The sequence below is a fragment of the Giraffa tippelskirchi genome, chromosome 4 (assembly GCF_054371585.1).
Source record: "Giraffa tippelskirchi isolate mGirTip1 chromosome 4, T2T-mGirTip1v1.2.pri, whole genome shotgun sequence".
Lineage (NCBI taxonomy): Eukaryota > Metazoa > Chordata > Mammalia > Artiodactyla > Giraffidae > Giraffa > Giraffa tippelskirchi.
This window is the reverse complement of record NC_137278.1, coordinates 103,347,871-103,368,851: the sequence shown is the minus strand read 5'-3', so window position 1 is coordinate 103,368,851 and position 20,981 is coordinate 103,347,871.

Here is a 20,981-nt window from a genome sequence, read left to right as displayed (position 1 = left end):
TTATGGAAATGTTTGTCTTAAGCTATGTTAATGTACTGTGCATTTACCCCAAACGCTGTCTTCCACCTGATGGCTCAGAACCTACTTGGCAAACCAGTATGTTATACTCAGACGTTGTTTCCCTAATCTACATAAATGAAACTATTTGCATGATCTGCCTTTCTGAAAAATTCAAGTCAATCGTTTTATGACCCGGAATGTCCAGTGCCCAGATTATTCCAAAATACATCTTATGGATGAGGGGTCTGGTGCCATTCTGAGTTTAAGACATTCCTTTCTTACATTAACAAACTGCTAGTGACTATATAACATCCAGCTGAAGAATAGCAGGGGGCACTCTTTCTGCCCCCTTGTGATGCCTATGTCAGAAGCTTTCTCTATCTCCTTTAAACTTTAATAAAACTTCATCACATCAAAGCTCTGAGCGATCCAGCCTCGTCTCTGGCCCAGGATTGAATTCTTCTCCTCCAGAGGCCAAGAATCCCGGCCATTTTCCTGTGGCTCAGCAACAATCTTTTATCTTGGGGGCTCGCCCAGGATTCTTCAGGACAAGGTAAGGATGCTTGGAGCTCTAGTTCTTTGTTCTCCTAGCGAACACGTTTTCTGCTGTACTTTACTAACTCTACGGCGTGCTTGTGTGAATGAATGACACATCCTGCACGAAGCAAGTGAGGAGCCCTGCTCTGCGGTTCCGCGGTGACCTCATATGGCTTATGGCAGAAACCTGTCAGGGGTTTATACCGACCTGCCAATGCCAAGAGGCACCCAGTGTCTCCTTTGGGGACTGATCAGAAATGGGCAAAGCGTGTGGACCGAACTCTTCTTTCTCGGTCAAACTTTTCGGTCTCTTTGACCATTTCATAGCTCCTTGGGAATTAGAAGTACTAACCTATCCGTCGGGTCATAGACTTTCAAGGGACTTGTGATCTATGCTGTTACTGTGTACTGTTACTTAGGTCCCAAACTTGGGGTTGGTAGGAAGCGCCTAGCCTCGCTAGGAATTGAAAGTTTGGAAGCTAGATGGAGCTCTAGCTGCGAGAACATCTCTGAGGTTAAAGGTTACTCAGATTGGAACTGCAATGGATTTTTTCCTTTGGTAACACCGGCTCTTAGTGGACCAGAGGAGGCTCTTATACTGGTGTGGTGACGCTTGGAAGGAACATCTCAGTTTTATGTGTGCATTGGTCTTATTGTGGTCAAGAATATACTCAGGGTCTTGCACAGGCACTCAGGTGACGAATGTCTCCTCCAGCAGTCTAGGTCTGGGAGGCATTCTGGAAGGTTACTCTGATTGCACCCAGGGTGGCATCAGAGGCAAGCAAGGTTTTAACGGTGAGGAGCTGGACGTCAGTCAGGGATGCCATCAGGTCTACCCCTGGTGCATCCACACCCCGTCTCGGTGGTAAAACCGGAAGGGACGAGTACGGTGCCTGTGTCGGTAAGGGACAGACTAAGTCCGACCAGGAAAAGAAAAGCTTTGGTGTAGTCTGTCTACACCCCCATCTAGAGCAGGGAGGGACGACTCCAGTAGAAAGAGGGCGCTGGTTGCTTTTTTTCTCTCTTACAGATGGGAGCTAACAATTCCAGCCTCACCCCTTTGAACTGTATCCTGAAAAACAGGGATATATTTGATCCCCAGGGCTTAAAGAAGACACACCTGGTCTTCCTATGTGATCCTGCATGGCCGCGGTACCCCCACTGGAGGACGGCGAACGGTGGCCACTTGGAGGGTCTCTTAAGTATAATACTGTTCTACAATTAGACTGGTTCTGTAAAAAACAAGGGAAATGGGTAGAAGTAGCATATGTGTTGCCCTTTTTCTCTCTGCGAAATATGCCAGACTTGTGTCCTAAGGGTATAGATTTGGATCTGACACCTTCAGCTCCCTCCTGTCCTCCTACTTTGCCCCCATACCCGGGGCTCCCAACTGAAAACCAGAACCACCCCCCCCCCCCAAGAAGGGCTGCCTTGGTCTCAGTGGAAACCCAAACTGAGATTCAAACTGCCCATGTAGAGGTCGAACCGACTCCTGTCTCAGTACGACCTCAGACTACTTTGCTTTCAGTAGAAACTCAGACCATCGAAGTAAGAGATGGGATGGAAGACAGGAGACAAGAAGATAAAGAAAATCAGGTTTCTCCAATCTATCCCTGGGATCTTATGCGCAGAGCAGCCAGAGAGACTGAGGAACAGCCGCACAAGCTATTGCCTCTTCATGAAGTAATAATCGACCCCAGGGAGAAATAATCAGTCTATGAGAGTGAATAAACCTTTTTCTTATCAAGAAATACAAAGAATTAAGGAGGATCTGGGAGACTATTTAGAGGACCCAGAAAAATATATTAGAGCTTTTAAAGGTGTTACTTTGCTTTATGACCTTACTTGGAAGGATGTGATGTATATCTTGGGACAAACGCTGACTCCTGACTCAAAGAGTCGAGTCTTGGGAAAAGCAGTTGCTTATGGAGATGAATGGCTTGGTAATGAATCAGTAGGGAAGAGGGAGGATGAAATAGCCGCCCTCCCCACTGGGAATCAGGTGGTCCCAACTATAGAACCAGATTGGGACTACAACACAGCTAAAGGAAGATGGAATCAGAGTCATTTTGTCAGATACATTCTTGAAGGCCTCAGGCAGGTGCGTGCTAAGCCTTTAAACTATGCAAATTGGCAAACATAGAACAGGAGGAGAAGGAAGCTCCCAGTAAATTCCTAGATAGACTGAGAGAAGCCCTTCGCAGATTCACTGAGATTGATCCCGAAAGTGAGGAGGGAAAAGTGATTTAAAAGATAGATTTCTCACTCAGTCGGCTCCAGATATCCGCCGTAAGCTATTAAAACGGGCGTATGGACCTAACCAGTCTTTAAATAATCTGTTACAGCTGGCTCAGACAGTCTATTATGGTAGGGAATATGAGGAAAAGAAAGAAAGGCAGAAAAAGACAAAGGAACAGGAGGAAGCCTTCGCAATGGCTGTAAGAACTGTTCTTAAACAGCCTGAGAAAAATGCCCAGAGGGACCCAGGTGAAAAGGGATGGGTTTGCTATTACTGTGGAAAGGAGGGGCACCTCAAGCGGGATTGCCCTCAGGCATTTAAGCCGCCCCTGGCTCCATGTCTGATCTGCAAAGGACCACCCTGGAGGAGAGACTGCCCCCAGAGGCGTAGGTTTCAGGGGTCTGACTCTCAAGACAATCAGGACTGAAGGTGCCCGGGGGTCCCCACACAAGCTCCCGTCCTAATTACACCTGAGGAATCCTGGGTATTAATAACTGTGGGAGACCAATCCGTCAATTTCTTTTTAGATACTGGGGCAACTTACTCCGTGCTTACTGAAGCCCCTGGCCCACTTTCTTCCCAATCCGTTTCCATAATGGGACTGTCTGGATGAACCAAAAGGTATTACTTCTGTGTTTCTGTCAGTTGTGACTGGGATTCGGTGCTATTTTCACACGAGTTTCTGATCGTGCCAGAATCGCCCTCACCCCTTTTGGGGAGGGATATACTGAGTAAGGTTCATGCCTCTGTTTTCATGAATATGGAACCCCCCCCTTTCTCTCCCTTTAATTGAACAAAATGTAAACCCTAGAGTATGGGCTGATGGAAAATCGGTGGGTCGAGCACAAAATACTATTCCTGTAGTTGTTAAGCTCAAAGACCCGCACTTATTCCCACATAAGAAGCAGAATCCACTAAAACCTGAGGTTAAGGAAGGGTTAAGACCCATCATCAAAAATTTAAAGGAGCAGAGACTATTAATTCCCTGTAACAGTCCTGTAACAGTCCATGCAACACTCCTATTTTGGGTATAAAGAAATCAAATGGTAACTGGATACTAGTTCAAGATTTACGAATAATAAATGAGGCTGTATTTCCTTTACATCCTGTGGTGCCTAATCCTTATACTCTATTGTCTGAAATTCCTGAACGAACCAAATAGTTCTCAGTAGTTAATTTGAAAGATGCCTTCTATTCAGTGCCTTTGGCGGAGGAAAGTCAATTTCTATTTGCCTTTGAAGACCCTACGCAGCCAGCATCTCAGTTAACCTGGACAGTTTTGCCCGAGGTATTTCGTGACAGTCCTCACTTATTTGGACAAAGTTTGTCACGGGATCTACAAAATTTTAATAGTTCTGAAGCTGTGGTGGTACAATATGTAGATGATATTTTGCTCTGTGCTGAGACAGAGGAAGCTTGTTCACAAGCCTCAGAAGATTTCTTAAACTTTCTGGCAGGCTGCGGTTACAAGGCATCAAGAGAAAAAGGCTCAGCTTTGTCAACAATCTGTTAGATATCTGGGCCTAATCATATCAGAAGGGACTAGGGCCATAGGCCCCGAGAGAATTAAACCTATACTAAATCATTCCCTACCTATGACTTTAAGACAACTGAGAGGATTTTTGGGAATCACAGGCTACTGTCGTATTTGGATTCCAGGTTATGGGGAACTTGCCCGGCCTTTATATAAACTTATAGCTGAAACTCAGCAGACCCAAACCGACAAACTGGTTTGGTCTCCAGATACTCAAAAGGCTTTTAAGGTTCTACAGGCGGCTCTCCTGCAAACTTCCGCTCTGAGCTTGCCCACAGGGTCAGAATTTAATTTGTTTGTCACTGAAAGAAAAGGTATGGCCTTAGGAGTTTTAACACAACCCCGAGGGCCTCACCAGCAACCTATTGCTTATCTAAGCCGAGAATTAGATGTAATTTCACGTGGGTGGCCCCACTGCCTAAGAGTAATTGGAGCAGCGGCTTTATTAGCACCAGAAGCTTTAAAAATAATTAATGGACGAAACCTTACTGTACTGACTTCTCATGATGTCAGTGGAATCTTAAATTCTAAGGTTAATATCTGGATGACAGACAGTAGGCTTCTTAAATATCAGTCGTTGTTAGAAGGACCAATAACTAAGCTTAAGGTTTGTGGAAATTTAAATCCTGCCACTTTCCTTCTTGAGAAGGAAAATGAAACACCAGATTATGATTGTTCCAAATTTCTAACTTTAAACTATGCAGCTTGGGAAGATCTAATGGATACCCCATTAGACAATCCTGACATGGAAATATTTACAGATGGCAGTTCTTTTGTTCGAGATGGAAAGCGTAAAGCAGGTTACGCAGTGGTGACTGCTGAACAGGTTTTAGAAGCAAAATCTCTCCCCCAGGGAACTAGTGCTCAGTTAGCGGAGCTTGTGGCTCTGACCCGAGCTCTAGAGTTAAGCAAAGGGCAGCGAGTAAATATCTACACCGATTCTAAGTATGCTTATTTGACTTTACATGCTCATGCTGCCATATGGAAAGAAAGACAGTTTAAAACAGCAACAGGAGAACCTATTAAGCATTTCAGAGAGATCGAGAGACTTTTAACTGCTATATATTGTCCTAAGGAAGTAGCTGTTATGCATTGCAAAGGACACAACGGGGATGGGAGTAAAATAGCGAAGGTAATCAGCTGGCTGACTGTCAAGCCAGAAAAGCAGCACTTTACTAATCCCCTTCACTACAGACGCCTTTGATCTGGACAGGTCCTGTGGAGCAGGAAAAACCACAATATACTGAGGAAGAATTAGAAAGATATGAGAAAAGAGGAGCAAAGATTACTGATAAAGGATGGTTACAGTCCGAAGACGGACGATTAATAATTCCTGAAAATGCTCAATGGAAAATTCTTAAGGGTTTAAACCAGAGTTTTCATTTGCAGAGAGTACTTACCAGATGGCTTCTCGTTTGTTTGAAGGTAAAAACGTAATGAAAACTTTAACGAACATTATCAAAAGGTGTGAGGTTTGTCAAAAAAATAACCCAAAGACTGAAAAGCTAGCAAAATCTGGATTACAACGAAGTGGAAAGTATCCTGGAGAGGACTGGGAAATTGATTTTACTCATATGCCAAAAGCTAATGGATATTATTGCTTACAAGTTTGGGTGGATACTTTTACTGGATGGATTGAGGTTTTTCCCTGTCGTAGTGAACAGGCTAAGGAGGTTATAAAGATTTTAATCCATGGATTTTATCCCCAGGTTTGGGCTGCCACGGAGCCTTCAGAGTGACAATGGCTCCGCCTTTAAAGCTGCCATAACTCAGGGGGTGTCTAAAGCTCTAGGAATAGAATATCACTTACACTGTTGCTGGAGACCACAATCCTCAGGAAAGGTTGACAAAGCTAATGACATTATCAAAAGACACCTGCGCAAATTAACTCAAGAGACGCAGGACAATTGGATTAAAGTCCTACCCATAGCTTTAATGAGGGCTCGAACTGCCCCCAAAAAGGAGGGACTGTCCCCCTTTGAATGTATTTATGGAAGGCCTTTCTTACGCACAGACATTGTTATAGACCCTGTAGCCTTGGAATTAACTAATCATGTAACTCATCTCTCAGCTTTTCAACAGGCATTAACAGAACTCCGGGAGACGACTCCTGACCCAGCCTCTGAGTCAAGCAAGCCTCTATTTGAGCCAGGAACTGAGGTCCTCATAAAAACATTGGGGTCTGGTGGCCAATCCCTTGAGCCCCTCTGGGAAGATCCTTACCAAGTTATTCTTTCTTCTCCCACAGCTGTCAAAGTGCCAGGAATTGATTCGTGGGTACATCACACTCGAATTAAGAGGTGGCACCCTGACCAGAACTAAGTGACTTCATTTTATGTCTTTACTTTCTATGCTCTGACTTTGTACCTTTCAGATGGGCCTGATAATCTATGTGAGCCTACTTCTGCTGACTCCAAGGGTCCTGAGTCTGCCGTTTGATCCTCAAGATAATGCCTTCCTGTCCTGGGCTCACTCCTACGCTGCCTTTCATAATTGGTCTAACTGCTGGGTCTGCGGAGCACTCCCCTCTTCATCAGTGGAAGGCTTCCCGTGGTGGACATCTCCACTTCAAGGAAAAGACTTTCTCCAAGTCTGTGAATACCTTCGACAACAATCCTATGTGATGCCTCTTCTTAAGCTAATGACATCTAACAACCCTAAAATGGACTGGTGCAACACTTTGTACTTTAACTATGGACATAACGTGACTTTTAATTTTGATTATACATTGTCTCGATTTAATGACTATTTTGCCACACATAAGGCAAATAGGTCTAGATCTAATGGCTTTTTACCTGATGTTTATCAAATATGGGATGAAGTTATATGGCTAACTCCTGAAAAAGAACGTCTAATATCTACTGCCCCTATATGCTGGGAACAAATACAGCCATTCCCAGAAGTTAGTCAACAACTTAATTATAATGATTAGAAACACTTGGGACTTTTGCCTCAGGAAATATGCAATGTAATCATTCCCGTGTTTTCCAACCCCAATTCAGGTCCTCCCTTTGTCTGGCCAGGCACTGATTGGGACTGGATATCTCAGTCGTGCTGGCTTGCTCCAAACGGGACTTATTGGATATGTGGCTCTTACCTATGGGCATGGCTTCCCCCTGGTTGGATAGGGAGATGCACCCTAGGTCTAGCCTTTACTCACGGCTTTATCTTTTCAGAGCTTCCAGAAAAACCTGCTAATTTACTCCACCTTAAAACTCGGTGGGCAAGGTCTATATTTCACTGGTATGATTATTTGGCTGCAATGTTTGTTCCCTCTTTAGGAACTACAGATGTTATGCTATGAGTAGATGCTTTGACTAATTTTACTCAACAGGCATTGCAAGATTCTCAAAAAGCTATTTCAGCTCTTAATGCTGAACAAGCACAAATTAGAAAGGTGGTTTTACAAAACAGATTGGCTTTAGATATTCTGACAGCTGCGCAAGGAGGAACTTGTGCCATTATTCTTACCCAGTGCTGTACATATATACCAGATATGAGCACTAATGTTACTCATTTTACTAAACACATGAACAAGATGATTGGGGCTATGGATACTCCTGAAGCCTCAATTGCCTCACTTTGGGAAACGTTAACTAGTTCCCCATGGTGGAAAACTATTTTAATTACAATAATTCTGGTTGTTTTGTTTTTGCTGTTTGCTCCCTGCATCTGTAACTCTGTAACTGGATTTGTTTCCAGGCACACGAAAGCTTTTAAGTTACAGATGGTGGCTCAAATGCCTGCTACTGCTGCAGCTTCCTCCAACTACTACTTGGGGCCCCTGGATCAGACACCCTCAATATGAGGGTTAGGAGAATATGTTGCCTCGATAATTTAGGGACAACGCCCCTTGTCAGTTTTGAAGCAGTTATGGAACAAAAACGACGCCCCTTTTCCCTAGGCAACATAATTCTCCTAAAAGAAAAGGGGGGAATGAGAGGGCAACAGGCAGGAAGGCCAGGGGTCTCCAAACGGAGGAAATAGGCTGCAAGTGTCAGACATTTTATCTCTCTTAAGAGGCATGAGGAAACAAACTAGCGATATTTTTTCCCTTCTCTATACAAATTTAAAAGAGGTTTCTCTTAAAATACTGTGTTGCCATGACACCTGGTTTCACCGGAAATTAACTATTCTCAAACTTTGAGTTAACCAATGCATTTTTCTTATGGAAATGTTTGTCTTAAGCTATGTTAATGTACTGTGCATTTACCCCAAACGCTGTCTTCCGCCTGATGGCTCAGAACCTACTTGGCAAACCAGTATGTTATACTCAGACATTGTTCCCCTAATCTATATAAATGAAACTATTTGCATGATCTGCCTTTCTGAAAAATTCAAGTCAATCGTTTTATGACCCAGAATGTCCAGTGCCCAGATTATTCCAAAATACATTTAATTTTTATTTTATTCATATTTTTACAGTACTGTCTGGCCAGTCCAGGTTTGATGCATGACACAGGGTGCTTGGGGCTGGTGCACCGGGATGGCCCGGAGGGAAGGGATGGGGGGGAGGTGGAGGGGGGTTCTGGAGGGGGAAAACATGTACACCCATGGTGGATTCATGTCAATGTATAGCAAAACAAATACAATATTGTAAAGTTAAAATATAGAAAATAAACTAATTAAAAAAAAATATTTAAAAGGTAAAAATAAATCTACTTTTTAAAAAGGAAAATAAGCTATAAGAATAGAAATTAAAGGACCAAAAAGAAAGAACAACATTAGAACAATATGAAAAAAAAATTTAAAAAGGAAAATTATGTAGAAAGTGTAAGAAAAAGGTCTTCATGATTCTTCCTTTTTCTTCTTGACACGGTGTGTGTTCCAGTCAATTTGCCTACTCAGGAAATCCTCCGATATTTCTAGCGAGTTCTCTGAACGTGTTGTGGGCAATGTGGGGTAAGCTCAGACTCAGAACTTGCCTTACTCCAGCTTATACGTGCTCCCATAATCCACAGCTGTCCCTAAAGTCCAGCCTCAGGCCAACTGAAGGGATTTAAGCCACTGCAGGATCTCATTCCCCTGCTTCTTCTTTGGCTCCTGGTGTTCTGCTCTAGTTCTGGATGCCCCTGCTTGCAGGCTGCCTTCTGATTGGTGTTTGTTCCCCACCCAGACAAGAGGGCGTGAAGGCCAAGGCTTATTAGGGCCCCCTTGCTCAGCTGAGCTTGGGAGAGGGAGTGGTATGGCAGCCACACCTGGGACACACTGGGAGTGGCCGTGGGAGTCAAGACCCATCAGACCCATCAGACGCTATTACAGTCTGAGGTACGCCATGTGTTCTCGTCGAGGACTTGGCCCCACTGTGTGTGTCCCTAGGAAGAGCCGAGCTGCTTAGGCTCCCAGAAAGCTGTGTGCTGTAGCCTGTGCCTGCTTATTGTTCACTTCTGGATTCCGACTGCAGCAGCAGCATTTTGTCTGCTGCCTCAGGCACTCTCCTTGGCTTTGGCAGTAGCTAGTGGCTTATGTTCCCCGCTCTGGGATGATAAACTGCAGTTATGTCTAGTTCCACCACTGGCACTGTTGCTCCTGCCAGCTTTGGTGACCACCACCAGGCACATAGCCACTGTCTGTGAGAGTGTGGAATTAGAGTGTCCTGGCGGCAGTGATCTCTTGCCTTTCCAGGCAGCCCGGCCTTCCCTGAACTCCCTCAGCTGTGTCAAACGAACTCCCTCAGAGTACTTTTATGGCAGTCAACCCTAGTCCTCTGCCCGACTCCCATAGCGTGAGCCTGAGCCTGAGCCTCCAGCCCCCACTTGTTATGGGTGTGGGCATGTGAGAAGCTTCTAGGCTGGAAAAGTGCTGTTAGACAATGATCTCTGGCGAATTTTCTCTGTTTTGCCTCTGGAGAACCTGTTGCTGCATTCCTCACTGGAATTCTGAAGCTTTCTCCTGAATCACCCCATGAGGAGGTTTCCAAGTGTGAGGAAACTTTTCCTCCTTAATAACTTCCTCTCTGAGGTGCAGGTCCCCATCCTGAAATCATTTTCCTCTTTATTTGTCTTTATCTTTTCCCCTACCTCATTCTGACTTGCCATTAGGTGGCTCAGAAGGTAAAGAATCTGCCTGCAACACAGAAAACTCAGGTTCGATCAATGGGTCGGGAAGATCCGCTGGAGAAGGGAGTGGCAACCCACTCCAGTATTTTTGCCTGGGAAATTCCATGGACAGAGGAGCTTGGTGGGCCACAGTTCATGGGGTTGCAAACAGTCGGACACGACTGAGTGACTAACATACACACCTCATTCTGAGGAGATTGGCTTGCCTTTTTGGAAGTCTGAGGTCTTCTGCCTGCGTTCATATGTTCTGTAGGAGTTGCTCCACAGGCAGATGAATTTTTGATGTATTTGTTAGCAAGAAGTTGGTCTCCCCATCTTATTCCTCCACTATCTTGAAAATCTCCCCTGATTCATTCTTTCCAAATAGCAACAACAAAAGACCAATATACGGTAGCCTATATTCAAAAGATTCTCATGCAAAAATATTTTAATAAAAGAGAACAAATAAAGAAACTGACCTTTCCAAAACAAAATGAAAGAAGACAAAAAATCTGGTTATGAGGCAAATGCTCTTATAAATGACAGTTTACAAAGGTGAAGCAAGAAAGTAACTTGGCTTTGAAAATAAAGTAACAATAAAACCTTAATAACTGAGTAAACATTTGGGTATAACATAAAACAGTAAAAAAAGAAAACTTTTTAAGTCTTAAGTTTTTAAAAATCTCAGGGAAGATAAAGTGATATTAACGTAAAGGTAAGAATCACAGATGAAGAAGCCAATCATAATTTTTATTATAAGTAGTATGAAATGATAGAATATGCACTGCTTTAAACTAAACAAATGAACATACAAACAAAAACTAGACTTTCTTTTCAGCTTTGCCACTAACTATTCTCTGATTTGATGGAAATTATTTTTCAGGTTTATTGATCATACAATATCTGTGATATTTTCATATTCAAAATTTTTCTTTATTGAAAAATCTTTAAGTTGTTTTAGTTGAAATTAATGAAGTGGTTTATCTAATTCCCATAGCTAGGTTGACTATGATAATTTATGTGATTAAAAAATAACAATATCCTATACTAATGCTGTGTTTAGTCACTCAGTCACGTCCAAATCCTTGCAACTCCTTGGATTGTAGCCCACCAGGCTCCTCTGTCCATGGGGATCCTCCAGGCAAGAATATCAGAGTGGGTAGCCATGCCTCCTCCAGGGGATCTTCCCAACCCAGGGGTTGAACCCAGGTCTCCCGCATTGCAGGTGTATCCCTTACTGTCTGAGCCACCAGGAAGCCCACCCTATACTAATACTGTTGTTCAAAATGCCTTTTCCTTCTTTAACCCTGATCATAACCCTGTGTAATAAGTATGATGGGAAATTAGTAGATAATGAAAATAAAACTCAAAGCTGATAAGTGATTTACCAAAGGCCCCCAGCAGTGTATTAACACACAATAATAGTATCTAAGTCCTATTAAGTAAAAGCTAGGGTTTTAAATTACATTTTCCCTCATAATGGCACTTATTTGAAGAGCAACTAATGGTAAGTGACATTCAGCTTTGTATTATGAGGTAGTGTCAATGGCTAAGAAAACATATATATGTAATGTAAAAATGTTTGCATTTGAAGCGCTTAAATTTTTTTGAGAATTCTTGGAATAGGGGAGTAACAGTCATCGGGAAATCACAGGGGAATTTTAGATGTCCTGGGTAACTCTGTCATGTATGAAGAAATGAGAATAGATCACGTGCTTTGAAGGAGTAAAAATGTACAGAAACAAACCTATTAAAGAGATGGCAATACCAGTTCACCTTATCTGTCTCCTGAGAAACCTGTATGCCAGCAAAGAAGCAACAGTTAGAACCAGCCATGGAGCAGCAACTCTGTCATGTATGAAGAAATGAGAATAGATCACGTGCTTTGAAGGAGTAAAAATGTACAGAAACAAACCTATTAAAGAGATGGCAATACCAGTCCACCTTATCTGTCTCCTGAGAAACCTGTATGCCAGCAAAGAAGCAACAGTTAGAACCAGCCATGGAGCAGCTGACTGGTTCAGAATTGAGAAAGGAGCACAACAAGGATTGATATTGCCACCCTGCTTGTTTAATTTATACGCAGAGTGAGTGCATTATGTGAAATGCTGGGCTGGATGAAACACAAGTTGGATTCAAGATTGCCAGGAGAAATATCAACAACCTCAGATATGCAGATGATACCACTATAAAGGCAGAAAGTGAAGAGGGACTAAAAGATCCTCTTGATGAGGGTGAAACAGCAGAGTGAAAAAAAAATGGCTTAAAACTCAACATTCAAAAAATGAAGATCATGGCATCCATTCCCATCACTTCATGGCAAATAGATGGGGAAACAATGAAAACAGTGAGAGACTTTATTTTCTTGGGCTCCAAAAATCACTGCAGATGGTGACTGCAACCATGAAATTAAAAGACACTTGCTCATTGGAAGAAAAGCTCTGACAAACCTAGACAGCATATTAAAAAGCAGAGACATTACTTTACCAACAAAGATCTGTCTAGTCAAAGCTATGGTTTTTCCAGTAGTCATATATGGATGTGACAGTTGGACTGTAAAGAAAGCTGAGAACCGAAGAATTGATGCTTTTGAACTGTGGTGTTGGAGAAGACTCTTGAGAGTCCCTTGGACTGCAAGGAGATCCAACCAGTCCATCCTAAAGGAAATCAGTCCTGAATATTCATTGGAAGGACTGATGCTGAAGCTGAAACTCCAGTACTTTGGCCACCTGACGCAAAGAACTGACTCACTGGAAAAGACTCTGATGCTGGGAAGGATTGAAGGCAGGAGGAGAAGGGGACGCCAGAGAATGAGATGGCTGGATGGCACCACCGACTTGATGGACACGAGTTTGAGCAATCTCCAGGAGTTGGTGATGGCTAGGGAGGCCTGGCGTGCGGTAGTGCATGGGGTCGCAGAGTCAGACAAGACTGAGCATTCCAGGGAAGCCCATGGAACTGTTTAGATTGGTGCAAATGTAATTGTGGTTTCAGATGTGCATTTTAAATCGTGGTAACTACGTTCAAACACATCTCGATTACCCGAAATAGGAACCACTAAAATCAATACAGTTTGCCAATGAGAAATAAGGAAATCAGTGTATTTATTCCTGTAGCGTAAAAACACCCATGTGTGGGGAATAGATGAGCTCTTGGAAAGCATTTTCTGCCTCCTGATGGTTGTGGAAGTGTTTTCCCTGCAAAAAAGCTGTCAAGAAGCTTTAAGAAGTGGTAGTCAGTTGGCGAGAGGTCAGGTGAATATGGCAGATGAGGCAAAACTTCGTAACCCAAGTTGTTCAACTTTTGAAGCACTGGTTGTGTGACATTCAGTCTCATGTTGTTGTGGAGAAGAATTGGGCCCATTCGACTGATCAGTACGGCTGCAGGCATTGCAGTTTTGGGTGCATCTCATCGATTTGCTGAGCATACTTCTCAGATTTAATGGTTTCACCAGGATTCAGAAAGCTGTAGTGGATCAGATGAACAGCAGACCACCAAACAGCGACCGTGACCTTCTTTTGGTGCAAGTTTGGCTTTGGGAAGTGCTTTGGAGCTTCTTATCAGTCTCATCACTGAGCTGGTCATCGCCAGTTGTCACATAAAATCCACTTTTCATCACATGTCACAATAATCTGATAGAGAAATAGTTTGTTGTTGTCACATAGAATAAGAGAAGATGACACTTCAAAACGATGATTTTTTGATTTTTGGTCAGCTCATGAGAACCCACTTATTGAGCTTTCCACTTTTCCAATTTGCTTCAGATGCTGAATGACCATTGAATGGTTGACATTGAGTTCGCCGGCAACTTCTCATGTAGTTGTGAGAGGATCAGCTCGGATGATTGCTCTCAGTTGGTTGTTGTCAACTTGCGATGGCTGGCCACTATGCTCCTCATCTTCAAGGCTCTCATCTCCTTTGCAAAATTCCTTGAACCATCACCGCACTGTACCTTTGTTAGCAGTTCCTGGGCCAAATGCACTGTTGATGTTGCAAGTTGTCTCCACTGCTCTACGACCCATTTTGAACTTGAATAAGAAAATTGCTCAAATTTGCTTTTGGTCTAACATCATTTCCATGGTCTAAACTACATATAAAATCAACAGCAAGTAATAAGTCATTAGCAAAAAAAAAACAACAAAACCATAAAGCGAAATGTGCACATTAAAATGATGCATAACATAACCACATTTATTTAAGAATGTATTCCAACATCAGATGGCAAAGTGTAACAATGCAAAACCGCAATTACTTTTGTACCAACCTAATAATAAGCAGTTAAAGCAAGGTTGTGGGATACAAGGTTAATGTACAAAAGTCAATCACTTTCATATACACTAGCAGTAAACAAGTGAAATCTAAAATTAATATCACAATACCGTTTGTATTAGCACCCCCCAATGAAACTGTGCTGTGCTGTCCTCAGTCGCTCAGTCGTGTCTGCCAGGCTCCTCTGTCCATGGGGATTCTCCAGGCAAGAATACTGGAGTGGGTTGCCATGCCCTCCTCCAAGGGATCTTCCCAACCCAGGGATAGAACCCAGGTCTCCCACATGGCAGGCAGATTTTTTACCATCTGAGCCACCGGGGAAGCCCACGAATACTGGACTGGATAGTGTATCCCTCCTCCGGGGGATCTTCCCGACCCAGGAATTGAACCTGGGTCTCCTGCACTGCAGGTGGATTCTTTACCACCTGAGCTACCAGGGAAGCCTCAAAAGAAACTATGTAGACATAAATCCAACAAAACTCTGATGAATGAAATCAAAGAAAAGCTAAATAAATGGAGAGATATTCCATGTACATGGATGGGAAGACTCAATATTGTTAGATGTCAGCTATTCCCAGCTTGATCTATAGGTTCAATATATCCCAATCAAAATCCCAGAAAGTTATTTAGTAGATATCGACAAACTAATTCTAAAGTTTGTATGGAGAGGTGATGGACCCAGAACAGCCAACACACTATTGAAGGAGAAGAACAAAGTTGTAGGACTGACACTAACTGACCTAAAGATTTGTTATAAAGCTACAGTAATCAAGACAGTGTGGGACTGGCAGCGGAACAGACAGACAGATCAGTGGAGCAAAATAGAGAGCCCAAAAATAGACACACACAAACATAGCCAACAGATCACTGACAGTGGAGCAAGGATAGTCTTCCAACAAACGGTGCTGGAACCACCAGACGTTCACATGCAAAGAACTTAATCTGGACACAAACCACACACTCTTCAGCAGACTTAACTGAGATTGGGTCATAAATGTAAATGTTAGGCACAAAGCTATGAAACTCCTAGAAGATAGTGTAGGAGAACACTAAGATGACTTTGGGTATAGTTATGGATTTTTAGATGCAGTATCAAAGGCACGATCCATGAAACAAATAACTGGCAGGCTGGATGGACTTCATTAAAATTGAAAACTTCTGCTCTGGGAAAGACAATGTCAATAGTATGAGAAGACAAGTTTCAGACAGGGAGAAAATATTTGCAAAAGATATATCTGATCAAGGGCTGTTATCCAAAATAAACCCAAAACTCTTAACACTCAGCAATAGAGAACAAATGACAAACAGACATTAGGAAAAAATGGACCAGAGACCTGAACAGATACCTCAGCAAAAGAAGATATACAGATGGCAAGTAAACCTATGAAAAGACGCTCTATATCATGTATCTGCAGGGAAGTGTAAGTCAGAACAACAGTGAGATACCGCTACATACCTTAAGATGGGCTAGTGAGGAGGTGGAGCAAAAGGAACTCTCATCACTGCTGATGGAATACAAATGGTATAGTCACTTTGGAAGACAGTCTGGCTGTTCCTTATAAAACTAAACATACTTTACTGTATGACTCAACAATGATACCCCTTGGTATTTACCCAAGGATGCTGAAAACTTGTATCCACATAAAACCCTGCATACATATGTTTCTAGCAGCTTTAATTGGTTATTGTTAAATGTGGCAGCAACCAAGATGTCCTTCAGCAGGTGATGGATAACTAGACTGTGGTCTACCCTGACAGTGCAATATCCTTTAGCACTAAAAAGAAATGAGCTTTCAAACCACGGAAAGACATGGAAGAACCCAAATGCATACAGCTAAGAAGCCAGTCCTGAAGGGCTGCATGCTGTGCCATGTGATTCCAGCTACCTAATGTTCTGGAAAAGGCAGAACTATGGAAACAGCAGGCAGATCGGTGGTTGCCAGGGGTGGAGAAGGGAAGATGGATAGGCAGAGCACAGGGATTTAAGAGAGTGAGCTCTTCTGTGTGGTACTGTCATGGCAGATACAAGTCTTTGTCCATTTGTGCAAACCCACCACGAGCAAGTCCCGATGTAACCTGTGGACTCTGGGTGATGCTGACGTGCCCAGGCCAGGTGCCCTTTGTCAGGTCATAGCAAAGGTCCTGCTCTATTGAGGAATATTGATCCTCCCTCATCAGGGAGGCTGTGCATGTGTGGTGTCAAGGTAAATGGCAACTCTCGGCTCCCTCCCCTCAGTTTTGTTGTAAATCTAAAACTGCTCTAAGAAAGACTCTTGAGGAAACAGAGAATCCTGGCCCTCACGCATCCATGGATGAGTGAGTTAGTGAGCAGAGAACCTGTGAGAGGGCAGGACCATCTGAGCAGAGAGCCCTGTGGACTTGGGGAGGAACCATGAGGGGGCCTGAGGGGAGAGGCCGGGCTGGACGCTGCCCGCTGGGTCAGGTGGGTCAGGCTGTAGTTGGGCTCATGTCTCTTTGGTGGACACCCTCACAGGAGTGGGTCGTGGTGAGCCGAGGAGCCCCTGAGCCCCGTGTCGCCCACTCCAGACCCAAGTGGAGCTGTGGGACCCCCACGTCCCACAGGCCTGGCACACAGTAGGCTCTCAGCGTGTGCTCACTTGAGGGGCACAGATGTGGACGTGTGCATGCCCTGCAATGCCCAGTCCCCCAGGCGTGGGCTCCCCAGGGAAAAGTGGGTCCGCCTGCTGCAGGGAGGGCAGAAAGGCAGGCAGGGAACAGGAGCCCTTCCCTTGATACCCCTCAAAGGCTGCAGCTGCTCGGGCGGGAGGCAGGGGCCCAGCTGGCCCCCCTTCCCTAATCAGCCTGTAAGCATTTAGAAGCTGGCAGGAGCTCCCATCAACGCTGTGCTTGTGGCTGGATTTGGAGGGGGTCCAAGCCACCTGGCTCCCCTTGGCCTGGGGGGCGGGCACTGTGGGAGTGCAGGGTCTCACAGACCCCCACCCTCCTTTCTGTGTCCCCCTCCTTACAACACAACATCCTCAGTGGGTGGAGCCCAAGCAAGTGGGTTCAGAGGGTAGGCTTGGGACCAGTCTTGTGGACAGGGTCAGGCTGTGTGAATGGTAGATAGTGTGGAAGGCCGTGGACAGTAGGTGGGGTAGGGGGTGGGGTGCTTGGCTGTGTGTTCTGGGGCTATGAAGGGCCATGACTGTGTGGAGGGCATGTATTTGAGTGTGTACGCAGGCATGAGGAGTGTGTGCACTGTGACCAGCAGAGCGGATGCAGCCGATGGTGCAGGTGGGGGAGAGCCACGCCACTGCGGGTGCGTTTGGGCCCCACCGCCCCATGTGCTGTGCTCAGACCCTGAGGAGCTTTTAGGTCCCAGTGCTTTCTGCTGTCCCCCATCCTGCACTCCATCCCAGCATCTCCCCAGCTCGTGGGTTTTCTGCCCCCGTCACCCCTCCAAGCCCCCCCCAGCTGCAGGGAGGGAGGCCTCCTGGGTCTCAGGAAAGGATGCTCCTGGAAGCTTCTGCTGCCTTGGACTTTTGTGGATGTTGATGCATGGCTTCCCTGAGGTGACCCTGGGAGGTGCCAGTGCTCTTCTTACCCCATTTACAAAGGAAGGCACGAAGCTCAGAGGGGTTCAGGGACTTTCTGGGTCCTGAGATGCCCCTCTGAGCCTCCGTCTAGAGGCTGTGGCTATGGCTCACAGAGTAGCCTTCAGAAGCCCAGCTTCAGGGCCCCACATCCCTGCCTACTTTCAGGGCCGGCCTGCTCACCTCGGCCCCAGGCTGCCCTTGCTCATGGGCACAGAGTATCTGCAACTCCCTGCCTTTGTGCAAGGCCTGGTGCCTCCTCTTCTTTGCTTATGGGGCCATCACTGTCTGCTGGCTGTTAACCTGGTGCCAGGACCTTTAATGCCCCTCTGGGGGTCTGAGACCCCTGAATGGGTGACCTGTCAATAGGAGGTGGAGGCCTGAGTGGCAGGAGGCTGGTGAACCCTGGACAGTTAGGATCCCCAGCCCTTCCTTCCACAGCTGATGGCTGAGCGCCCACTGCCAGGTGCTGGGCTTGTCCCTACAACCCATTATACACAGCAGGCCGCAGAGATCTGAGTGCAGCCTCCAGGCCCCTCCTGCTCCACCTGCTTCACGTCTCCACTGAGGGCCTACATTGGAGCTAGAATGTGGCCTCCCTTAAGCTCGGGGCTGGGGGTGCCACCAGGGCTCAAGGGGGCTGTTGGATTGCTGGCCACAGCCCACACGGTCTTCAGCGTTCAGAGGCCACCTTCCTGTGCCGCGGTTGCTTCTGATGTCAAAGCAGCACTCTCGGGAGACTTAAGGGAGAGCATCGAGATAAAGTCCTGGGGACCCAGGTGGGCGTGCACACTCATTTCTGGTTCTGCACACAGACATCAGCCCTTGCTCATGTCCGGTGTTGTGCTGGGTGACTCCAGCGATGAACCAGATCCAGAAGCTTGGGATACCTAGTGTGGCCAGGGTTTGTGTGACACAAAGAAAGCCAGGGGCCACGGAGGGTCAGGGGTGGCCCCAGACCCAGCCCGAGAGACGAGACAGAAGTTGGCCAGTGGCTGGCACCCTGCCAGCGGGAGCTGCTGGGGTTCAGCGTTGCCAGAGGCAAACCATCGGAGAACATGTGTTCATCTTCTTTCCAGAAACTCTTTCTAGGCCCTGCTGGGGCCACAGAAAAGGGCTGCCTGGATATGCTTGAGGACTCCTGGGGCCCAGCAGGCCTGGAAACAGACCATGAGCGCACCGCAGGGCTGGTGCTGGAGTGAGTGGGTCCCTCCTGCTGCCTCCCCTGGTGCCTGCCACAGAAATGCTGCTGCTGCTCATGATGGTGATGGTGGTCACTCTTCTCTAGGCTCTTTATGAACCTGTCAGTCCTCTCAGCAGTCATGTCTGAATGCCCGCACATTACAGTTGGGGACCCGAGGCCCTGAGAGGCCAGTGAGCTGCCCAGGGCCTGGCCTTGTCTGAGCTGCAGTCCTAGGACTGCACATCTTTGGCGCTCAGGCAGGGTTGTGGACTGGCTGGGGGAGCGTGGGGAGGGGCTGTTCCCCATGGCCCGGGCACTGAAGGCCCTCACTGGGCCCCCGAGGGCAGGGCCAGGCAGAGGTGTCCCCCACAGGTGTCAGCTGCCCTGGCCTCAGGGTCGATTGGGTGAGAAGCTGTTTGGCTCTCAGGTGCTTGCTGAGGCTGGAGTGGAGTCCGGCACACACCTGGACAGGCCTGCGGGAAAGCAGGGAGACTATGACTCGGAGGGGCTGCCACGTGCCTGGACGTGCAACCAAGGAGTCAGAGTTGGAATCTGAGCCCAGAATTGGCACACTGCAAAGCCCATGCAGCTCTGTGGGTCTCAGGTGAGCTGCTTCCCACTTTGCAAATGCCGACATGAAAGCCTTCATTGTGGCCACATGCTGAGTGGTCGCTGTGTGAAGGCCCGGTGCTGGGCCCCACGTCTCGAGTGCCCAGCCCCCCTCAGAGGGCCTGTCTCTACCTGTCTTACAGATGAGGACACTGAGGCCCCGAGAGGGGCCCACGCTGTCCTCTGGCAGCCAGAGTTCTAGCTGGCTCAGTTCCCAGGGTCTCAGGAGAAGCCAGGGATTACGGGATGCCTGAGGGATGGGCAAGGGATTCCTGAAATGCCCCGTCCAGTGCTGTTGTGGCCGGGCCACAGGCCCCTTGTCTGTGAGGGTGATGGTCAGAGGTCAGCAGTAGGATGCCAAATCTCTTCACGCTTGTCCCTGTGCTGAGGGCTGGGCCCTTGGAGGCACCAGAGCCAGGCAAGCTGGCTTCCACAGCTGTCTGGAAGGTGGGCTAGGAATTGAGGCAGGGCCACCTCACAAGGTGAAGGGGCCCCACATGGCTTCTGCTTCAGGTAGCAGTGGGGACTGGCTATGCTGAGCCATTCTCTCCCAGCTCCCTCCCCAGGGGCTGCTCCCTGCACACACCGGAGGGGTCACCAGGGCATGGATTGGGGCACATTACCAGACAGCGTCATATGTCTGGCTTCCCTTCCTGGCTGTGTGACCATGGGTGAGTCCCTTCACCTCTCTGAGCCTCAGTTTCCTCTTCTGCAAAACAGGAATGAGTCCCACCTCTGGGACTCAACTGGGGAGCTCTGTGCTGTGCAGCGAAGGCCCAGGCTTTGGGGGCGGCCTGGCAGGGATTAGTCCCCAGCTCTGCGTCTTATAGGCTGTGTGGCCTTGGAGGACTCACTTTGGTTCTCCGTGTCTTTATCTGCCTGATGGGGACAGCAGCCGACCCTCTCTCAGAGGGCTTTCTCAGGACGCAGTCAGTAGGCAGGGCAAAGCGCCTGTAGATGTGAGCCGAGGTCTGGCCCAGGCTCCTGAGCAAGGATGTGAGCACCTCGACTTGGCCTG